The sequence below is a fragment of the Staurois parvus genome, unplaced genomic scaffold, assembly GCF_062004578.1.
Source record: "Staurois parvus isolate SC_StPar_1 unplaced genomic scaffold, SC_StPar_1.0 ptg000668l, whole genome shotgun sequence".
Classification (NCBI taxonomy): domain Eukaryota; kingdom Metazoa; phylum Chordata; class Amphibia; order Anura; family Ranidae; genus Staurois; species Staurois parvus.
Genome location: NW_028318464.1, coordinates 3,758,434 through 3,768,388, shown reverse-complemented (window position 1 = coordinate 3,768,388; position 9,955 = coordinate 3,758,434).

Sequence of the window (9,955 nt, the reverse complement as noted above, 5' to 3'; positions counted from 1 at the left end):
AGAACGACACAGAGGTCAGAGTAAAAAATTTGATAGAATGTTTCTATACAAGGTCCTTTGGACTGGGTAGGATAAAGGGTTGTCTTGAGCCTAAAAGAGATATGTTGAATATGGGTTGAGGACTGGAGGTGTTGTGTGTAAATAACCATGTCAGGATCAAGGTGGTTTGCTGTTAGTAATCCATTATCTATAACACAATGAACACAAAGCCTGCAAATACTGTACTTCTCTTTGAATTGTATTGTAATATGGACATTCCACCAATAGATGGTAGCAATGCAGCAAAAATGTCCATATGGTGCGTAACACTATGCAGTGTAATCTTCTTGAATGGCTTTCATGTTTTCATGTATGTATTCTCCATGTATGCATTTATTGTATGTAGATTTCCAAAACAGGTATGAGCCCAGCTACAGCAAAAGTAAACAATACTGCGTCTGAAATTTAAAATGAAAATGCTAATGATAAAAGAGTGTACCAGGAAGTATATAGAAGAACCCAGACCAAACCCACCTACAGATGAGTGGATAGTGAAAGATCTAAAGGCTCAAAGTACAATATCCCTGAGAAAAGATGATGATTAAATTGATAAAATATTGGAAGGAGTTACAGAAAGTACAAAAGAGGGCAGATTTTATTCAGAAACTGTACTTAAAGCGATTTAAAGGATAATTTTTTTGTTCAAATGAAAAAAGATGTTATACTTCCCTGCTCTTTGCAATGTTATTGCACAGAGCAGTCCCTTACCTCCTCTTTGGTAGACTCAAACCAGCGCTGTCCGCTCTTCTTGGTTGCTAAAGGGCCATCCGTGTACGTGCGCTCCCAAGCCAGGCTGTGTGTATTCATAGACACACACAGTGCCAATAAGCCACACCCCTGCTCCCTCCTCACAGGAGTTTGACTGACAGCAGTAGAGCCCCTGCTGTAAGAATGGTTGCAGCAACTACTTGATGATCTTGGAGAACCAATGTCAGCCAACAGTTTAATATAGGAACAATCAAGGATCTATAAAACTTGCAAAGAGTGAAAGGAACAATTCCAGAACCAAGCATGTTGATGTCAGATACCATTATCTTTGAGACCTTGGGGAACAAAATGTCATTGTGCATGAAAATCCAATTGTAGAAAAGTAGATAGATTGATATAATTGTTAAGTGTTTGGCACAGTAAACAATCTTTTCATGCAATTCTGGTTCATTTTAATAATTTGTAGGGGAAGTGGACATGAAATTTTTTTTTTTTTTTTTTAAATCAAGACACATTTGAAATGAATGTTTAGTACACATAAACAGCATGTAACATTTTTTAGCAATATTTTGTTTTTATTACTACGTAATATTTTAATGTTGTGAATACCAAAACATGTTATTTGTACATAGAAATATATTTAGAAAAAAAAATAAAGTAAATAAATAATGACAGCTGAAAGTGTGTATTGCTTAATTGGTATAGAAACTAAAGTACTAGTATACATGTATATTACATTCATTTTATAGATATCTTTTTAATAAAGGTTTTTTGCAGTTTACATAGGACTGTAATGGTATAATGAGTCAATCAGTCCTTAATGCTATTCCAAACTTGTTTTCAATAGTATTTGAGTATATGGCCTGACCATATCAACTGATTTTAATTAGTGAGTTGGTGTCTGATTAATCTTTTGATTATATTTTTGTCCCAGATAGTGAATCGATCTACAATACACTTGTTATACCAGAAACAGACTTGGGACCTGGTTGATGCCTAATGTTTCAGTATTCAGTGTTTCTTATGCCCTACTTTTCATTCCCTAGATACAACTGTCCTACAATTTATATTTAATATCAGGGGCGGACTGACAACTCATGGGGACCTCAGGCAATAGGGGATCATGGGGCCCATGTGTCCTTGCCCAAACTCAAAAAAGCCTATGAAAAAGGTACCAGGGGCATCTCATGGGGCCCCCTACTGCCCCCGGGCCCTCGGGTAGTGCCCGAGTTTCCAAATGGTCAGTCCGCCCGTTAAATATAATTTTCAGGTGTTGATATTTTTACATAGTTACATTGGTCCAGCTTGGATGAACTGTACAGTTGCGAGAAAAAGTATGTGAACCCCTTGGGATTACGTGGAGTTTTGCATGAATTGGGCATAAAATGTGCTCCGAACGTCATCTAAGTCACAACAATAGAAGAACACAGTCTGTTGAACATAATACTACACAAACATTAGATGTTGCCATATTTTAATTGCACATAACATGTAAACATTCACAGTGCAGGGAGGAAAAAGTATGTGAACCTTTGGACTTAATAACTGGTTGACCCTCCTTTGGCAGCAATAACCTCAACCAAACGTTTCCTGTAGTTGCAGGTCAGACCTGCACAATGATCTGGAGTCATTTTGGACCACTCCTCTTCACAAAACTGTTTCAGTGTAGCAATATTCTTGGGATGTCTGGTGTGAATCGCTCTCTTAAGGTCATGCCACAGCATTTCAATCGGGTTGAGGTCAGGACTCTGACTGGGCCACTCCAAGAGGCGTATTCTGTGCTGTTGCAGCCATTGTTTTGTTGAATGACTTGTATGCTTTGGGTCATTGTCCTGTTGCATCACCCATCCTCTGCGCAGCTTCAGTTGGCGGACAGATGGTCGTACGTTTTCCTGCAAAATGTCTTGATAAACTCTGGAATTCATTTTCCCATCAATGACAACAATCCGTCCAGGCCCTGAGGCAGCAAAGCAGCCCCAAACCATGATGCTCCCTCCGCCATGTTTCACAGTGGGGATGAGGTTTTGATGTTGGTGTGCTGTGCCTTTTTTTCTCCACACATAGTGTTGTGTGTTCTTCCCAAACAACTCAATCTTGGTTTCATCTGTCCACAGTATATTTTGCCAGTAGTGCTGTGGAACATCCAGGTGCTCTTTTGCAAACTTCAAACGTGCTGCAATATTCTTTTTGGACAGCAATGGCTTCCTCCGTGGTGTCCTCCCATGTACTCCATTCTTGTTTAATGTTTTCCTTATTGTAGATGTGTCAACAAAAATGTTAGCATGTGCCAGAGATTTCTGTAGTTCTTTAGCTGACACTCTGGGATTCTTGTTTACCTCATGCAGCATTCTGCGCTGTGCTCTTGCAGTCATTTTTACAGGACGACCACGCCTAGGGAGAGCAGCAACAGTGCTAAACTTTCTCCATTTGTAGACAGTCTGTCTTACCGTGGACACATGAACAGCAAGGCTTTTGGAGATACTTTTGTAACCCTTTCCAGCTTCATGCAAGTCAACAATTCTTGATCGTAGGTCTTCTGAGAGCTCTTTTCTGCGAGGCATGGTTCACATCAGACAGTGCTTCTTGAAACCAGTAAACCCAAAACAGGTGTGTGTTTTTTAAGGGCAGGACAGCTGTCAGCAACACATCCAATATCATCACACTGATTGGAGTCAAGGTTGGCTCACTCCTGGCTCCAATTAGCTCTGGGAGAAGTCATTAAGCTAGGGCCTCACATACTTTTTCCTCCCTGCACTGTGAATGTTTACATGTTATGTGCAATTAAACCATGGCAACATCTAATGTTTGTGTAGTATTATGTTCAGCAGACTGTGTTCTTCCAATGTTGTGACTTAGATGACGTTCAGAGCACATTTTATGCCCAATTCATGCAAAACTCCACGTAATCCCAAGGGGTTCACATACTTTTTCTTGCAACTGTATGCATGCATGTGCCATACCTGTGGGATGCCCGTGGAAGCTGGAAATCACCATGTTAGGTACCGTTACTACACTAGTTTCCAGGTCCTGTTCCAAGAGCCTGCCCTGCTGTATTGTAAACACAGGAGGTTGTTCGCTCAGGATGGGTGCCATTCAAAGAACACTTTCTTTTGTCTCAGTCAATGCAAAACATTCCCTGGTTGGATGAGGTGGAGTGGTGATATCACAACCTTCATCTTGTCCAATCAGTGAATACTTTGCAATCATTGAGAAAATTGAAAGTGTTCTTCGAATGACATCTTTGCCAAGTGGGTGACCTCCTGTGTTCAGTAAGCAGCAGGGCAGCCGTTCAGCATGGGACTTTGAAGCTAGCAGCAATCACTGTAGAGGTGCTTACAGCAGTGATTTCCAGCTTCCATGGAGATCCCACAAGTATGGCACATTTATACTTACATAGGTCAGAGCTGAGCCAATGTAACTATGTCAGAATTCAGCTTTAAGGAGTTAAAACACAAGCCTTCATAGGCATGGCTGTCCCCTTCTAAGTATGTAAAGATCTGTTTCACATTTTGGATTCTCTGAGAAGGCTGAGAGGTCAGAGAAGAATGGTCTCATTGATATGATTAATTGCTAGCAGCTTTACTAGCACAAAGATGTATGACCCTTTCCATATAGACTACTCAGCAGCAGTTGGAAAACTTATATTCATATATACATGGATAGGGCCTCTCAAATATTAGGCATCTGCAGTTCTATATATGCCTGCTATGGTGGCCATACTACTAGGCCATGCTCCCAAGTTTTTAGCAACAAAATGAGTTTATTAATTTGCCATTACCTTTGCCCCTTTGGAGAAGTACTTCCATATGTATGTAGATGTTTTCTAATTCTGTAGCACCCACTAGGTGGGGCTAGTGAGAGGTAAATTTATTTTTGGCTCATAGTAGTGAGTGAGCCTGAATAATTGTGGGTTCAATGTGAGGTCAGAATGGGTGACTCAGAAGGTTGGGACTCTATCACATTCACCTGGTTCTGGGGGCCCATTGAAGCTTCCAGAAGCCAGTGGGCAGAAGGGTGCAGACCTAAATCTGCATATTTATGGAAGTCTGACCAGTCCCAGGCTAAGATGCCCTGGCAGTGTGGGAAGACTAGCCCATAAATATAGGAGAGCCATGCTAGCTGGGGAGTCGGGTGGAAGATGGATTGCTGGGAGGTGTTGCTGTAGCCTGGGAGGTAGCCCCGGGGGAGAGCGGGGTTCTGCTTCTAGGCTGGAGGCTGGAAACTGAAGAAAAGCTGAAGGATACTGCCCTTCACTGCCCTGCAGTCCACCAGGGAAGGACAGCCTGCAAATCTTGGAGAAGAACCAGCCCAGCTAGAAGGCTTGAAAGCAGTTCTATCCACAGCTTCAGGACAATGTGAGTACCTCTACACCCCCAGGGCATAGAAGGGAGAAGTCTGCTGGATTAAATTTCTGGCAGGTCTTCAGGGGACAGTTCATACCTTACCCAATCTCTTGTCCTGGGATCAGATACTGTAGCCAGGTGGGCTTGTATTCTGTGCACTAAAAGGACCAAGAGCTCCTACACGTTATATTGCTAAAAATCCACTCTGGGGATACCAAGCTCCTAGAAGGGGATCTCTCTACTAACGACTGTGATGATTCCGGCTGGAACGCAGTCAAGTATCTGTAATTTTTTTCCCCTAAGTGTGCTAGAGCAGGAAACGTTCTTATTCTACTGTTTCTTCCATCGAATTGGGCATCCCATAATTCCTTTTACCCTATCCAAGTTTAATAAAACAAAAAATCCAAACCCATGGGCTGTATCTTGTGTCTGGAAAATGCATATTCCCTGGCTGTGCAGGGATTAAGGGGGACCCAAAACTCAGCAGCCCTCAAGGGGGAAGGTAGCGCTACATTTCTTATGTAATCTCCTAGCAGTTATCTCTACCTTGACCCCCGGATGCTGTTCTATTGGAACGTCTGGATATATTGTATGTTATGCATGAACTACAGGCACTCCAGCTAATATATTGTGGCACCATATCACAGTACGTAATGTTCTTTTCTTGCTGTGAGGAGGAACGTTTATTTCATTCTGAAACTGCATTGCTATATTGCAGCTGAAGTGTAGATTTTGGGTTCGGTTTGCTAAGGGCAACTAGGCTGTTCACTTTGTAAGGGAAGCTGCAGTTTGCAAGGGAATTTTTCACAGAGCCTAGTGAATGAGTTGAAGCTCTGCTGACTTCCATCATCCAGTCACTTCCAAGCAAAAATCAGTTTTTTTTATTATCCTTGCACGTGATTGGATATTCTTTGCAAAGTGAAATTTCACCACACTCACTAAGCTCTGGGGCAAATTCCCTGCAAAGTGCAATTTCCTTTGCATAGTGAACAACCTATTTTCCTTTAGTAACTCAACCCCATTGGGTGCATCAGGATACATGCCTTACAGGAATTACAGGCACAATAAACGCTCTTATAACTATACAGCATTGTTATACAACAGCATTCCATACCACACGACTGCTGTGAAGAAGAACTTTTGTTCTATTCTGGAACTGTATGTGTCTCATATAGATGTGAGAAAGGAACATTGTGCTCACTGATTTATGTACCTCTATTTTATATTCATCCTTGACTTAATGATTATTTCCATCTTCATTCAATCTGCCTGGAATCTTTTTAGCACAAAAAGATGACAGCCATCCTCAGAGCAAGCCAGCTCTGTATGCAGTGACAGAAGAAAAGAAACAGGAGGCGCCCAGTGTTATTGCTACACTCAGACGGGCGCCTCCTGTTTCTTTTCTTCTATCAAACTGTTGGACTAGCTCACGTTTGGGCTCTCAGTTACTGGTAGCTGGGTTTACCTATGAAGAGAATAATCACTTTAATTACAGTGGGGCAAAAAAGTATTTAGTCAGCCACCAATTGTGCAAGTTCTCCCACTTAAAAAAATGAGAGAGGCCTGTAATTGGCATCATAGGTAGACCTCAACTATGAGAGACAAAATGAGAATTTATTTGCAAATTATGGTGGAAAATAAGTATTTGGTCAATATCAAAAGTTCATCTCAATACTCTGTTATATATCCTTTGTTGGCAATGACAGAGGTCAAACGTTTCCTGTAAGTCTTCACAAGGTTGGCACACACTGCTGCTGGTATGTTGGCCCATTCCTCCATGCAGATCTCCTCTAGAGCAGTGATGTTTTGGGGCTGTCGCTGGGCAACACGGACTTTCAACTCCCTCCAAAGGTTTTCTATGGGGTTGAGATCTGGAGCATGGCTAGGCCACTCCAGGACCTTGAAATGCTTCTTATGAAGCCACTCATTCGTTGCCCGGGTGGTATGTTTGGGATCATTGTCATGTTGGAAGATCCAGCCATGTTTCATCTTCAATGCCCTTGCTGATGGAAGGAGGTGTGCACTCAAAATCTCACGATACATGACCCCATTCATTCTGTCCTGTACATGGATCAGTTGTCCTGGTCCCTTTGCGGAGAAACAGCCCCAAAGCATGATGTTGCCACCCCCATGCTTCACAGTAGGTATGTTGTCCTTTGGATGCAACTCAGCATTCTCTCTCCTCCAAACACGACGAGTTGTGTTTCTACCAAACAGTTCTATTTTGGTTTCATCTGACCATATGACATTCTCCCAATCCTCTTCTGGATCATCCAAATGCTCTCTATCAAACTTCTGACGGGCCCGGACATGTACTGGCTTAAGCAGGGAGACACGTCTGGCACTGCAGGACCTGAGTCCCTGGCGGCGTAGTGTGTTACTGATGGTAGCCTTTGTTACGTTGGTCCCAGCTCTCTGCAGGTCATTCACTAGGTTCCCCCATGTGGTCCTGGGATTTTTGCTCACCGTTCTTGTGATCATTTTGACCCCACAGGGTGAGATCTTGCGTGGAGATTATCAGTGGTCTTGTATGTCTTCCATTGTCTAATTATTGCTCCCACAGTTGATTTGTTCACACCAAGCTGCTTGCCTATTGCAGATTCAGTCTTTCCAGCCTGGTGCAGGTCTACAATTTTGTTTCTGGTGTCCTTTGACAGCTCTTTGGTCTTCACCATAGTGGAGTTTGGAGTGTGACTGTTTGAGGTTGTGGACAGGTGTCTTTTATACTGATAACAAGTTTAAACAGGTGCCATTGATACAGGTAATGAGTGCAGGACAGAGGGGCCTCTTAAAGAAGAAGGTACAGGTCTGTGAGAGCCAGAAATCTTGCTTGTTTGTAGGTGACCAAATACTTATTTTCCACCATAATTTGCAAATAAATTCTTTCCAAATCAGCCAATGTGATTGTCTGGATTTTGTTTTCTCATTTTGTCTCTCATAGTTGAGGTCTACCTATGATGCCAATTACAGGCCTCTCTCATCTTTTTAAGTGGGAGAACTTACACAATTGGTGACTGACTAAATACTTTTTTGCCCCACTGTAAATATATCAATGTCCCTTTAACATTTAAGAGCCTAGTCTTCTGCGTGCTTGATGGGGCCCTAATTGGTGCACATGAGGGTTTAAATCTTTCTTGATGTAAAGGCATGACTTCCTTACAAGGGGATGAACACAAAGGAAAAGAAACTTCTCCTGTAGGTGATGTTGAATTTGAATTACATCTCTTGAACACATACAAAATAAAATCTGAGAGTAGGCTGAGATTAAAGAAAAGGACAGAAGCAAACTTCATATGGGGTTAATTCCTCTTTAAGGATGACAAGCTAGGTGATAAAGAAGTTCATTGATGAGTAGCACAGACTGGAACTGAAGCATTGATGTAACTTGATCTGCAAAGTGCATATTTGGCAAAAGAATCCGGTGATTCAATGTGCGGAGTGTGATAATCAGTAGGCCCTAGGCAGGATAGGCCGGACAATCTAGGCCTTAGCACGATAACTTGTGAAACAAAAGGTGCTGAACGGAATAGAAGTATCTGAACTTAGCAATGTCACTTACAATTGGATTTGAATATAAAGCACTCTCCCCCCATCGGTAGCCTTGATCAGATAGCAGAAAGTCTCTCTGCTGAGTGGCCCCCATATTCCATTGATTCCTTCGTCAAAAAGCACTGCGGATGACAGCACTCTGATTTATCTGCTTGCAAGGTTGTCAGAGGTGTCAGTGGTCAGCGACTTCTCCTCACTCTTTCAATCTCTGTGGACTGGCCCTCCCACAGTACACAGAACACGGAAGTGCAATTATTTTAGTAAATATAAACTACTAAATACCTTTTCTCCTCAGCAGTTAGAGCAGTCCTGTGGCTTCTATCTGTGTCCAGCCCAGCACTAGCTAAAGCTTGTAGGAGGAGTTTTCTTTCTGCTCTAGGAGGAAGCGAATCATCTGACCTCTGTCTGGACATTGCTGATTGGCCCTGTGCTGATCACATGCACTCTCCCAAGAAAAAAAAACCTCTCTAGCAATATACACCTAACTGAGCATATGCATGCCTACTGTTCAGTCCGCAGATAAGTGGTGGTCACTTGAAAAAGGGGAGGAACAGAGAAGAAAGGATGAAACAGCCTTTTTTTTTTTTTACAATGCAGAGGATTAACCCCTTAGGTTCCACAGTGAGTATAACAAGCATGCTTTACTGCATATGCAGACTGATTTTACTGTTGTGGGTTTAGTAACACTTTAAACAGTGAAGTCCTGCTATAAGCCGACAATTCCAACAAAGATTTTCTTCAACAGAGTCTGTATAACTGAGCTGCAGAACACTGCCATTTTGTGTCAATGTAACATCCTGCAACCAGTATTACTGAAGAATGTTACATGTATATAGTCTCAAGGGTGCAAATGATCATAACTAAGACATTGCTGCTACAAGCTCCCACTCTTTCCCACTTAGCACAGTAGAGAAATACACGGCAGCATGTTCTTGCTGGCAGGAGAGAGACCTGTGTTGTTTACACACAGGTCTCTACCCTGTCACTGTTTCTCGGCAATCACTGGGTGCCGGTGTGGAATCTCTGGCCGGGAACCGGTGACTGACATGGCGGCGCAGGTAGGGCGGCGCGTGTGCTCTCTCCCGGAAATGCAAATCACGTATATATACGTGATTTTGCACAGCCCTGCCGCCATGCAGCAGTAGATCTACTACAGGGCAGCAGGCTAGCGGTTAATATCTGCATTAATTCAGAAGGTACCTCCTATTGATCTCAGCCTCCTCTAAATCTCCAAATTCCTTTTTTTTCCTGCTGTGATCTGACTTTCTGTTAGAGGGTGGCTATGTTTGTTCTCCATGGTCCCACTGAATGTAGGG